We start from the raw sequence: 12859 nt of genomic DNA on the forward strand, positions 1-12859 counted from the left end.
ATTTGTCTTAGTTTGTGCAAATGGAGACAAAATATCTTTACATCAAGTTTGTTGTTTCCTAAAGTCGGATTTGTTCTAATCTTTGATGGGGGCAAATACTGCCTTTAGGAAAAAAAAACATTGTAACATGACTCAAAATTGTTTCCATCAAGCCAGTTTTTACTAGAAGTTCATAGCCGATGACAAAATCCCAAAGTTTCTGATCCAACATGTTTGTAGTTGAATCTTCTTGGATTTTGAATTGAGGAAATGAGAGAGTAAGAAGGGAAGGAGGGAGTCAAAGAACTGATTGTGTATATTACTAGCCTTACACCTGGATTTTCTTTCATCACTTACATTCTAGTACTTCTTTGGTTTCATGAATGGTATCTTGGAAGTTTCAGGCAGCCTCATTTGTGCATTTACCTACATCCAGATTAGTGTCTCTTCTAATCTGGTTCAGGTTTCTATAATATTTTTCTTTGGCAATTGCTTATAAGTCCTGGCTTGCGATCTGATTTGTTACATAAAAATTGCCGGATCCTGAGGGTCTTTTCCATTCTTGGTCATGAAGCTGCAGGGTATGTACTCTACGTATCTCACATCAGATTTTTAAAATTGAAGCTGGAAGGTGAGAGGATGATTGAAATCTTCTGATTACAGGATTGTTGAGATTATTGGTGAAGGTGTAACTGAAGTTCAGCCTGGAGACCATGTCATACCTTGTTTCCAGGCAGAATGCAGGGAGTGTAAGTTCTGCAAATCAGAAAAGACGAACCTCTGTGGCAAAGTTAGGGCTGCCATCGGAGTTGGAGTCATGATGAATGATCGCAAGAGTCGTTTCTCCATCAATGGAACTTCCATTTATCGTTACATGGGAACTTCAACATTTAGTCAGTACACTGTTGTCCATGATGTTAGTGTTGCAAAGATTGATCCAAAAGCCGCCCTTGGAGAAAGGGTGCCTTCTAGGTTGTGGTGTCCCAACTGGTAAAAGGCTCTTTTGCTTCTGAATATAAATGGTTTTACACTCTAGTGGTTTATCTGACTAGTTGATCAAATGTATTCATAATATGTTTGATTTATTCACAAATCCTATATGCCTTTGGTTTGAATTTTACCTGCTTGCTGAGATTTGGAAAATGATATAATGCATTTTTGACATAATATTTCTATACTTTACCCCCTTTTCTATTCAAGTTAAGGTTTTTCTCTTTTGGATACAAAATGGAAAATTGAAAAGGAGTATATTATTCCATTGTTAAACTTAGTAACTTCAAATTGCTCAGAGCTCATTATACTATTGCTTTTTCAGAATGAAAACCTGGGAATCTTTGCCAAGATATCCAGTATTTGCACTCCTTTGAAAATGTAGGATAATTTTTGTGATGGTGTCCTTTAAGCATCACATGTCTGCAGTTTGCCATTAATGACATGATGACGGTTTATCTTGTGTGTTAAGTCGATGGACTCATGAGTAAACTTCCCTTTGATTGTGCCTTTGATGGGAAATTGAAAACTGATTCCCAACATGTAGAAATTAGTACAATTCAATTCAAATAAATTAGGTGTGTATATTCTAGTTTTTAGTATACTAGGCTTCTAAAGAACATCTCTGTTAACTGATACACTGACCATGAAGAAATATATGGGATGTTATCCTTGCAATATTTTACTTGTTTGCAAGGTGCTTAGAGCAATGCTGTGGTGCATGGAAGAATAGCAAAAATCTGGTTTTATGAAGGATTCTAAGATATATACTGTTGGCTCTTGCAGTGGTAAGGTAATAGATAAATTTATATAGCATGCATTTCTTATAAGACTACTACATTCGTGTGTTGGTCTGTCTTTTGCTGATTTGTTGTAGAAATGATGTCATGTTTCTTTAAGGAAGCCTTTGTGAGCACAAAAGCTTTCCAAATGAGCTGGCAGAGACAGTCTTTTTCAGGATCTCCCTCGTTCAGAACGCGGGCACAGCTGGCCCGCGTGGAGCCGAGGTGCCTGCGGCACCAATCCGTTGCCCAGGCCGCTCCATAAAAGACTTGCCAGCCCAGGGAAAAGCAAAGTTGTTGATGAAACAGAGAGAAAACTTCCCATGTTAGCAATGGATCTATGTTTTCCAATATTTGGTACCCCATTTTTTAAAAATATTCTTTTGGAAATGGGCAGGGTGACCATTGGTTCAATGGTAAAATTTTAGCCTAATAACCTTGAGATTATGGATTCAAGTCTCGGGGCAACCACTTTGTACACTATGCCAAAGGTGAGGTGTGTACCCAATCTTTCTTCTCCCAAAAACACATTAATGTGTCCTATTTGGGGGATGTTGTTGTTATTCTTTTGGAACCAGACCCTACTGGTGTTGAGCATAGGATAAAAGATGAAGGCCTATATAGTCATAATATCATATATATATACTACATAGTTTGTTTGTTGTCAGTGAGAAACTAGGTTATTGGTTTTATCAGGTCAATATTGAAAGGATGAAATAAATTTAGATCAACCTGCATTGCAATTGCTTAGTATTTGTGGCCTTTGCATGTAAATTTCTCGACTCTGCAATATCTGTTGTATAATTATATTTGAAAGGAGCTACAAAGCATCTTTGCCAATCAAAAAAAAAAAAAAAAAAAATTTAAAGGAGTGAAGTACAAAGCTTGAAATTGAAAAATTCCTCTGCTTGGTTGAGTTTTCAGAACTGATTTTCTGATTTTTTTTTTGAAAAATTAGAAACTAGTTTGACAAAAAATAAATACCAAGAAAGATATTTTTGAATTTTCAAAATTATTTATGCTCCACAAAAGAGAATAATGAAACCCCAATGGGTTGGTCGAGCGGTAAAGACTTGAGGATAAAATCTAAGGTCTTGAGTTCAAGTCACCCTATTGGGCCATTAGACCTCAAGATTAGTTGAGGTGCGCGCAAGTTGGCCCTAGATTATAAAATAATAAAAAAATGAGTTTTTCGATTTTTTTTATATGAAAATAATTAGCTTTTTTATATTTAAATTTTTTTCACCGAACTAGTTTTTGAATATTTTCCAATATCATTCTGAGTTGGGAAATTGTGGCAAGTCTTTGTTGAGTTTTATGTGTTTTTTTCCTTGTGACTTGGCTTTTTGTAGACATTGCTCATAATTGAGTTCCTATTATCATTTACATTGGCATGTATTGGTTATGAAAAGAAATCAAATAATTTTCTCTCTACTTTGTCTTGATAGCATGTGTTAAATGAAATTAAAGTCCTAGAAAAAAGTGTGGTGGCTTCCCTAAGTAGTTTGGACTAGGTTTTGTTGAGTCTTAAGTCATACTTCCTGTGGAATTCTAGTTTATAAATACTTTCCTTTCTGGTATACAATGACATAATCTTGCCAGAACAAATTCAGTTAATTATTTTCTGTAGTGTGTAAAGTATTGATCTTGGTCAATGTGATAGTGTATGATGATGTAAACTTTCTGGTATACAATGACATAATCTTGCTAGATCAAATTCAGTTAATTATTTTCTGTAGTGTGTAAAGTATTGATCTTGGTCAATGTGATAGTGTGTCTGCTGATGCAATCTCTTTTGTCAGAGAAGATATTAAGTGTAAAGGATGCGCTCCTTCCTCTCACAAACAAGTGGGGCTCACACACTGCGGGACCCACCTGTTTGTGAGAGGGAGGGGTGCACCCCGTTACACCTAGTACTTTCTCTATTTGTTGATATTGTCTTTGCCGTTGATATCAATTTAATTTTAGCTCTGGATTTTTGTTGGGAGTAAATCTGATGATTCATGATTGCTTCACATGGTTCGTTATTATGCAGACAAATTTTGTTTGTTTTGTTTAATCTTTGATTTTCCATTTCAAATGCTTTTCAGGTTCCTAATTGCTTTCTAGTTTTTATGTTTTGACTTCGTAATTTAAATTGCACTATTCATTTCTAATCTAATATTCATTTATTTAGTTGACTATACCATGTATTTGTTGTCTCTTAGGCCTTCGAGCAGTCTGGAACTAAAGTAGAACCTGGTTCCATTGTTGCTGTTTTTGGCCTTGGGACTGTTGGTTTTGCAGTGAGTTTTATACTGGACCATTTAGTCATGTTATTGGGGCAACTATTATACTGATATGAGAGAAATATTTTTACTTGAGAGGTGGCGGAGGGTGCAAAAGCAGCTTGTGCTTCACGTATTATCGGTATTGATATTAACAGCAAAAAGTTTGATATAGGTATTTACCTGCAATCTCCACATGGTCTCTGATGGCAGACAGTTAAAATTCTCCAGTGATCCATTGGCCATCACATTATCTTTATGTTGTCACTAAATATCTTCTTTAGTGCACTTCACTGAACCTATACTAATGCTGTGTTTGGTTGGAGGATTTGTGAAGGGATTTGGAAAGAGAAATGGAAAAGGCAGGTGAAATGTGAATAAAACATGCCTATATGTCACATAGTTTCACACACCTTTCCCTTTCCAAATCTCTCTCCAAATTTTCCAACCAAACACAGCATAAGTGTTTCGATGTTAAGGGACTCTAGTTCTAAAAGCATTGGCAATGCATGGCCCCATGTGAATAATGTCAACTCAGATTGCTGAAATCATGACTCAGTTGATGTCCTCGTACAAAATTTCAGGCAATTAATGCCTATCAAGGGAACAAAGAAAAGGAAAAGGCAATCAATCAAAATGTTAGTTTTGCTTTGTTGACGATTTATTGTGCTAATAGCCTAGTATTGTACATATTGTTCAACTTGGTATTAGGAACTATTCCGTAAATAATCTAACCTATTTTAGCAATAAGTTTTTATGTTATTTTCAATGTTCTTGTTTTTATCAGGGTCATACAAATAGAAATCAAACTCACTAAATAGATATTTCTGATATCTGAATCAGTTTTTAGTGATCAATTATTCTTGTTACCTCTGCATAAATCTTTGTTAATAGATCACACAGTACTTTTAAGAATATCATCCCTTATTTAAATAATTTTATGTAATGTTAAGGTATCTGAAGTTTGTATTTTAAATTTTATTTCCCCCTTAAATATAGGCTCCCGGTTTAGGCTGTAAACTTCACCTTCCAAGGGATGAGCTTGTTTGTTAAAATTAAACAAGCACAACTTGTAAGAAAGAGCTTGTTTATTAAAATTGATGATCCTCCCCTCTACAGTAGCTTGCTTTAGCGAAGCCCTATCCCAACTACACGTTGTATGATAAATTACTTGCTCCTTTCTTTCATTTTAAAACATCATTCAATTCACTTGGGAGTAGAAGCCTTTTGGTGCCCATCTAATCTAAGAAAGTGGAGAGGATGTCATTGCTTGTCAAAATTTTAGTATCATTTGATCACAATTTAGTATCATTTGATGACCCCCAAATTTTTTTTTTTGGATCAACAACAAAGCACTTTATTGACAAATCAAAAAAAGTAAGTGAGGATAAGGCATCATCTTACAAAAGAAAAGGGAAAATCACAAAACTAAAGCGTAATAAGAAACTCTCAAAGCAAAATTTTACATATCACATGTTGTCAACCAATCTCTAGATAACAAAAAAATGGAACCCCCTTAAATGGCACACACTATCCCATAAACAATCTATCTCTTGGGATTTATCTTCAAACACCTTTGCATTTCTTTCGAGCCATAGAACCCAAAAAGTTACAAAGACCGCACTAGACCATAACATTTTGGCTCTCTGCGATCCTTCGAAAGCGTGAAAGTCAACTTGGAGCATATGCACACTCCTTTGAGGGGCTACCCACATAACATCCCCTAACAAAAACAATTTGTGCCATAGAGTCAAAGCAATTGGGCAATGCAAAAATAAATGATCCACGGATTCCCCATTCTTCCAACACAACTACTGAAGATTTAGAAATCGATTAGGTCTCCGTTTCTGCAATATATCATCTGTCAAAATGCCTCCATGAGCCAAAACCCACATAAACACCTTCACCTAAAGAGGAGCACAAGCCTTCCAAATTCTTTTGCAAAAAAGAAATTGAGAAACATGAGGACTATCAATGAGTTTATCAAAAAAGGACTTACAAGAAAATATTCCAGAAGAATGGAGAGCCCAAACCCTCTTGTCCTCTAGAAGAGGAGCCAAAGAGAAATTATCAATTCTGGACAACAAAGACGCTAACTATGCAGCCTCCCTATTATTAAGATTTCTAGAAAAATCAAAATTTCAGGAAATTGGAGCCAAAAGTGAACAAGCCATGGAAGCAATAGAAGAGTTATGAGATCAAGCCACTCTATAAAGATGTGGAAAATCAGAAGTAAAAGAAGATTGGCCCATCCAAACATCCTCCCTAAAACGAGCAAGTGCCTCATTACCCACCCTTACAGAAAGATGACGAGATTAACAGGTGTAGATATGCGAAATTGGTTTCCAAGGAGCACGACAGTTATCCCTCAGAACCACCCATGAGTCGCTACTATTGTTTTGAGTCCCATACTTCTAATAACCAAATGCCATAGTGAATCACTCTCAAGTGGAAATCTCTATAGCCATTTACCAAGAAGGGCTATGTTCCTAGCCAAAATGTTACCAATAGCCAAACCCTTTTTTTCCTTAGGCAACAAAACTAAATCCCAACTCACCAGGTGATCCCTCTTTCCCTCCAAAGAAAATCTCTCATCAACTTTTCTAATGCCTTTGCCACTTTAGCCGGTATCTTGAACAAAGATAAAATATAAATAGGAATACCGTTCAAAATTGACTTAACCAAAGTGTATCTACCCTCGCATGACAATAAAGCCTTACTCCATCCTTCCAACCTCTTACCAATCTTCTCTACAACTGGATTCCAAAAAGCTTCACTTCTAGGATTACCCCCCAATGGAAGACCTAAATACTTAAATAGAAGTGCCTCTATACCACATCCTACAAGAGTCGCCATATTCCTCACGACCCAAACCCGCCCCTATGGGTTTAGCACCGTAACCGGCCAGTAATCCGTGATTACCGAAGGCCTGCTTAACAGTAGAATAGTAAAACAGAGTACAGGGGCTGGCAGAAGCCAAAACAGTAAATAGACAATGTCCAATGAGTTGTGACAGTCTGTATGCAAAAAGATTTTTCATACATATATCTATATACAATCAGTATCAAGACAGTATGTACAATGTATACAATCATTCAGGACAAGGACTTAATCCCTATTAAACAGTACAGTACAGTGTATACAGTCTATACAAAAACAGAACAGAAAGGGGGAAACTAAAACACCCCGTAGCCTTAGCTTGAACAGACTTGGAACCTCGCAGTGGGGCACAGTGGTTGGCTTGACAAAACTAGAGTTTACCCCGACGCTTCTAGCAACGGTCTGGTGCCTGAATACCTACATATATATATGAGCAGTGAGCTAAAGCCTAGTGAATAACATAATGCGTAAAGAGGTTAAGAATGAATGTCCTTACAGTATTGAAAACAATCATTTCAATCAGTATATCAGTTATTCAGTCATTACAGTCATATGTGGTACATCCAGTAGCAAAACAGTACAGTAGGTCTTATCAGACTGAACAGTCAGTTGATGGCCATTATATCAGTAAACAATAGTGGTTCCAACATGGGAACCGACAGAGATCTCTGTGACAGTAGCAGTACAATACAGTAACAGTAGGTTGCTAAGGATGCCACAATACAGTTCACAATTAGGACATCATTCATTCAGTAACAATATCATTCCATAAAATAGTACAGTTCAATTGTTCAGAAGATAATCATATTTGAACATATCTTTACACAGTTGTTACTCACAGAGTTCTGGGCTACAGTTAAGCTAGAGCGCGTCCTCAGATGCCAACCCTACACAGTTACAGAGTGAACACACACTAAGCTATACAGTTGGGAAAATATAACTTAATCCCTATCTTGACTCGGTGTGGTTCTACATCAATATCCTCATCGAGATACCTTAAACTAGGCCTAAGAATGCCTAGAATGGAATGAGGATGCAAAGATGCACTTAGAAAGCATTTTCAGAATTTTCAGAAAACAGGGGTCTCGCTCGAGCGTGGGATTCCCCGCTCGAGCGGACATGCAAACAAAGGTTTCCGCTCGAGCGTAGACTTACCCGCTCAAGCATACTGCAAAACAGTCAAAAGTGCTGGATGTGTGAAAATCACGCTCGATTGGGCGCTCGATACCCGCTCGATCGTGTGGCACAAGTCCTCGCTCGAGCGTCCAATACCCCGCTCGAGCGGACTGTAAAACAGTGTAAAGTGCTGGAAGCATGAATTTTACGCTCGAGCGCCAGTCACCCCGCTCGATCGTGAGTTCAAAATCTGGAATTCCCAGATTTGAACCTCAAGCTCAAATTCAACTTCAAATGTAACAAATTCGATTCATTTGGGTCCATTTCCTGAAAAACACTTGTAAATATATAGTATGACATGATTCAAAGCTCAATTTGTAAAATCAAAGCCCAAAGGTGAGGGAATTAAACCCAATTTCAAACAACACTTCAAGAACATGATGAATGTGTAACATGCAAGACTTTAAACCACTTTCAAGCTTTAAATACTTGCTCTACTGAGCCAATTCATCCAAAAGCAAGATGAAATCATGGACTTTAACATAAACATGAACATGCATGCCCCAATTGCCATGAAATCAACATCCAAATGCAAGGATATAAACATGCATGCAAAGATTAAGCTTCCATTCTACAATTTAGCACCAATTCTAGACTCCACCCTCAAATGGACCATGAACCATGCAAGAACAAACTTAAATTCATCAATAAAAGGTTGAATTTTCTACCTTGGGTCCCCCAATTACAAGTCTAGAAGCTCAATCAAGCAAGAACTCCTTTAATCTTCTTAATTTCCAAGCAAAACCAAGCAAAACAAAATGAAAACCAACTCTTCTAGGTCCCTCTCTCTCTATAGTCGGTTTATGTCTCTCAAATGGCTGATTAAATGTGTTAAGGCTCGCATATGTGAATCAACTAAAGGCTTAAGACTTGGCCCACTAAGTGGCAGTTTGGTAATTAGAGCCAATTATGCAATTTATCTTATTTTAATCTAATTTAATCATACTAAATCACATTTCAGATAAATATGCCATAAAATCTTATAAATTCTAATGATAATAAAACATCGATCAATTTCGGATTCGACCGCCGACAAGGCCTTCATTTTGCAGTTTAAAGCATAAAACATGGACAGATAATCTAACAGTCAAACAGATAGAAATGCTTTTAAACTAGTACATTCAATCAGTCAGTTCAGTATTTCAGTCGATTCAATTACTTATCATATTCAGTCTTAGTTTAGCAGTAATCAGTAGGGTTATCAGTAATCAGTGATGAGGGTTATTACAATTCCGAAGCAGGTCTTGCTGTATATTAATGCCCATCATACTACTTTTCTCCAAATTAACCTTAAGCCTCGATATTATCCTGAAAAGTCTCAAAATCGAATAAAGATTAACTATCTGACTTTCATCCCCTGTTGAGAAAAAAATAATATCATCCGCATACTGTAAATGTGTGACACTAACTCTATCCCCCCTACCTCCAATCCCGCAAAAAGACCTACTTCTCTAGCTCTATCAACCATCTTGCCCAGTATATCTGCCACCAAAATAAAAAGGAAATGACATAATGGGTCCCCTCGTCGTAATCCTCGCGAAGCCTTGAAATATTCCCCTGATTTACCATTAACTAAAACAAACATATTGTACGTCGACAAACATCCCCTAATCCAAGATCTCCACCACCCACCATAACCCTTCTTGTTCAGTACAAAACCCAAAAATTGCCAATCCATGTGATCATATGCCTTATTGAAATCCACCTTAAAAAGAATTCCCTCATTTCTTGAACTTCTATATTCCTCCACTATTTCATTCGCCACTAGAACCACATCTAAGATTTGCCTTCGTTTCACAAAAGCCCCCTGCGCCATCGACACAGTCTCCCCCAATGAAATTCTAAGTCTCTTTCATAAAACCTTTCCCAAAATCTTATAAAGGGATGTGACCAAACTAATGGGCTTGAAATCTCCAATTCTTACCGCATTCGCTTTCTTAGGAATTAAACAAATGAATGTGGTATTTGAGCTCAAATTAACAACCCCTGACTCATAAAATTCCAAAAAAAACTCCCAACAAATCCTGTTTTACCACCTCCCAACAGTCCTGAAAGACAGCCATGGAAAAACCGTTCAGACCTGGAGCTTTGTCTCTCTCACAATCAAAAACTACCTCCCAAATTTCTGTTTCATCAAATGGTCTTTCAAGACATGCTGCAACTGTTTGATCAATAAGTCCCCATTCAAGACCTTCATTCCTCGGTCTAGTCATCTCCTCCTTTGAGTAAAGCTTGGAATAAAAGTCATAAATTCCATTGACAATCTGATTCTCCCGTTCCACCACTACTCCTGGGCTTATTTCTAATCTCTTGATGAACTTCTTTCTTTTCCCATCTGCCACCCTTTGAAATTTTTTTGAATTCACATCCCCTTCCTTCAACCATTTAACCTTTGCTTTTTGAGACCAAGAAATTTGCTCCCTAAAAACTAACTCTTCCAATTTCAATCTCAACTGAGATCTCTCCCTCTTAAAGGACTTAGCCATCCCCCCTGCACCTCCAATACATCTAACTCTTTGATTCTGCACGACACCTCCTTCTTTGATAACTCCAAATTCCCAAAAACCTCTCTATTCCAACACTTCACATTCTCCTTGACCATCTTCAACTTTTTCATAAACTTAAAACCCTCCCATCCATAAAAACTAGCATTGGCCCATCACTCCTCAAACTTTCTTTTAAAAGATAGATGCTCCAACTACATGTTTTCGAATCTAAAAGGTGTTGGGCCCCACTTTACTAGACAACTTTCAATCATAATAGGACAATGATTTGACGTTAATCTCGGTAATGATTCCTGCCTTAAATTGGGGAAAAAACCTTTCCACCTCAAGGAGAACAAAAATCTATCCAATCTACAACACACCAAATTCTCTTGCAAATTAGACCATGTAAATCTAGTATTACACAAATGAGGGCCCACCAACTCACAATCTTTGATAACCAAATCAAAGTCCCTCATGTCCCTAGTGGTTCGAATTCCATTGAGTTTTTCTGAGCTTTTCCTAACCATATTAAAATCTCCCTCTAAACACTAATTAGGGAAACACGGCCCAGATAACTCATATAGCTCATTCCACAAATCCTTTCTCCTAGACAGTCTATTAGGACCATAAACCCCTGTCAACCATCACTCTGTATTGATAAAATTTCTAAACCTAACTGACAGTGAAAACTCCCCCACTATAGTTTCACATTAAGAAACAACTCTCATCTCACATCACCAAAATGCCTCTTGATCTGCCCACTGAAGGCAAACAAGCCCAATTCCTATGCCTAACACCCCAAAGACTCTTCATGAACTTGCTAAATCTTTAATAACACCTCTCTTTCTCCGAGAACCCAACCCCCTCACATTCCAACTAATAATCTTTATTAGGAAACATGTTCACCTGTAGTTACCTCCCGGCGCCTCTCATAATTAATCGAACTTGCTAAATTCCTAAGTTCCCTTACCCCTTTTTTGGTGCTCTCTCCTACGTTTTTACCATCTTTCTCCCTTGTAAACCTAATGTTCTTACTGAATGATCCAGAAGTCCCCTTGATTTTAACTAATGACAAGCCCATAACTTGAAGTAACTGCATAAAAGAAGACACCTCCTTCTTCTCAATTGGGCAAGTCTCATACTTACTTAATTCCTTCAACCAACTCTCTGTTTCTTCAACCTCGTTGCTAAAAACCTGGCCCCTCTTGTTAACATGATTACCTGAGATCCCTCCTTGATTGTCATACACATGGCCCTGAGTACTATTAGCTTGTAAAGACTCAGACACAACAGTAGAATCATTCACAATGGCCCTTAAGGTATCTGTGTTAACCCCTTGTTCATGAATATCCCCTGATGAGATCTGAAGAACAGGACAAATCAACTTAGAAGAATGAACCGAAGAATCCCCAACCTTAGCCCCTTCCCCATAAATAGAAATAGAAGAAACTTGAATAGCTTGTACCCCCTTGAGCGAAGATGACAATGTTAAAACTTGGTAAAATGAAGGACTGACTTGATTCAGAGAGTCAGAAACCTGCTCGATATCTTCACCATCAGTAGTACAATCAACATTGAAAAGATCATGGAGAGTCCAATCCTGTGCTCATCCTCCATACTGTCCCCTTCAGTTTGTGAATCTGAACTCTTAGATGATCCATAGTCTTCCAGAGCTTGCAAAACCTCATGCGTGTCAAAATGACCCTCTTCCAAGTCCTGAACCATTTTTTCCGAAGCCAAATTAATCTCCAGCAAGTCCTTAGCCATTGCATTTAATCTCTGAAAATCCCTACATGATCTATCCACAATATCTTTCAGCCCTAGTTGTGCTTCCTCTATGCTAAGGTCTTCGCGAGTGATCGACTACCTAGGACGATCGCAATCGACTGGTTCTGATGCTTCAGAAGACGAGGGTCTACTCCTGTCCTCAGTCGCTGAAAGTCCTTGAGGCCCATCGACACCGACAGACTCAGAAGCTTTAACCCGTGAGGCCAAAATAATTGGGCTATCCTTCCTACCCAAACCCAACTCTGAAACCTCCTTCGGGTTGGAACCAAAAGCCCTTAATGCGTCCACAATACCTGGGCCCCTTTCCTTAAAACAAGAAAAAACATTAGGGCCCTCATTAATTTCTGGGCCGCATTCCTTAAACCTTTGAAAATCATTTGGGCCAGCCTGATCCTGTACTCCAAAATTAAGTTATTTATTTGAAATAACCAAATCGTGGGCTGAGCCCACTGGTTGGCCAGGCCCAAAGTTAATCAAACACTCTAACTGATGGCCCCTTTCGTCTCTTATG

General features: G+C 37.8%; 1 long non-coding RNA gene and 1 pseudogene across 2 annotated transcripts in view; one reads left to right on the forward strand and one right to left on the reverse strand.

Annotated features, from left to right (window-relative positions):
* LOC114319201 (alcohol dehydrogenase class-3-like) overlaps positions 1-12859 on the forward strand; it is a 59697-nt pseudogene that overhangs the window by 2485 nt on the left and 44353 nt on the right. The window contains exons 3-6 of the transcript XR_014345554.1: positions 518-560; positions 643-969; positions 3959-4036; positions 4118-4193. The product of XR_014345554.1 is annotated as an alcohol dehydrogenase class-3-like (transcript). The remainder of the gene's footprint in view (positions 1-517; positions 561-642; positions 970-3958; positions 4037-4117; positions 4194-12859) is intronic.
* Positions 7040-12513, reverse strand: LOC145804060 (uncharacterized). Its single transcript, XR_014345632.1, has 2 exons — positions 12077-12513; positions 7040-7315 (listed from the first exon to the last, which is right to left on the reverse strand). It is a non-coding gene; the product is annotated as an uncharacterized LOC145804060 (long non-coding RNA).

Source organism: Camellia sinensis, chromosome 12 (genome assembly GCF_055761805.1).
Source record: "Camellia sinensis isolate YWXY chromosome 12, ASM5576180v1, whole genome shotgun sequence".
In the NCBI taxonomy this organism is placed as follows: Eukaryota; Viridiplantae; Streptophyta; class Magnoliopsida; order Ericales; family Theaceae; genus Camellia; species Camellia sinensis.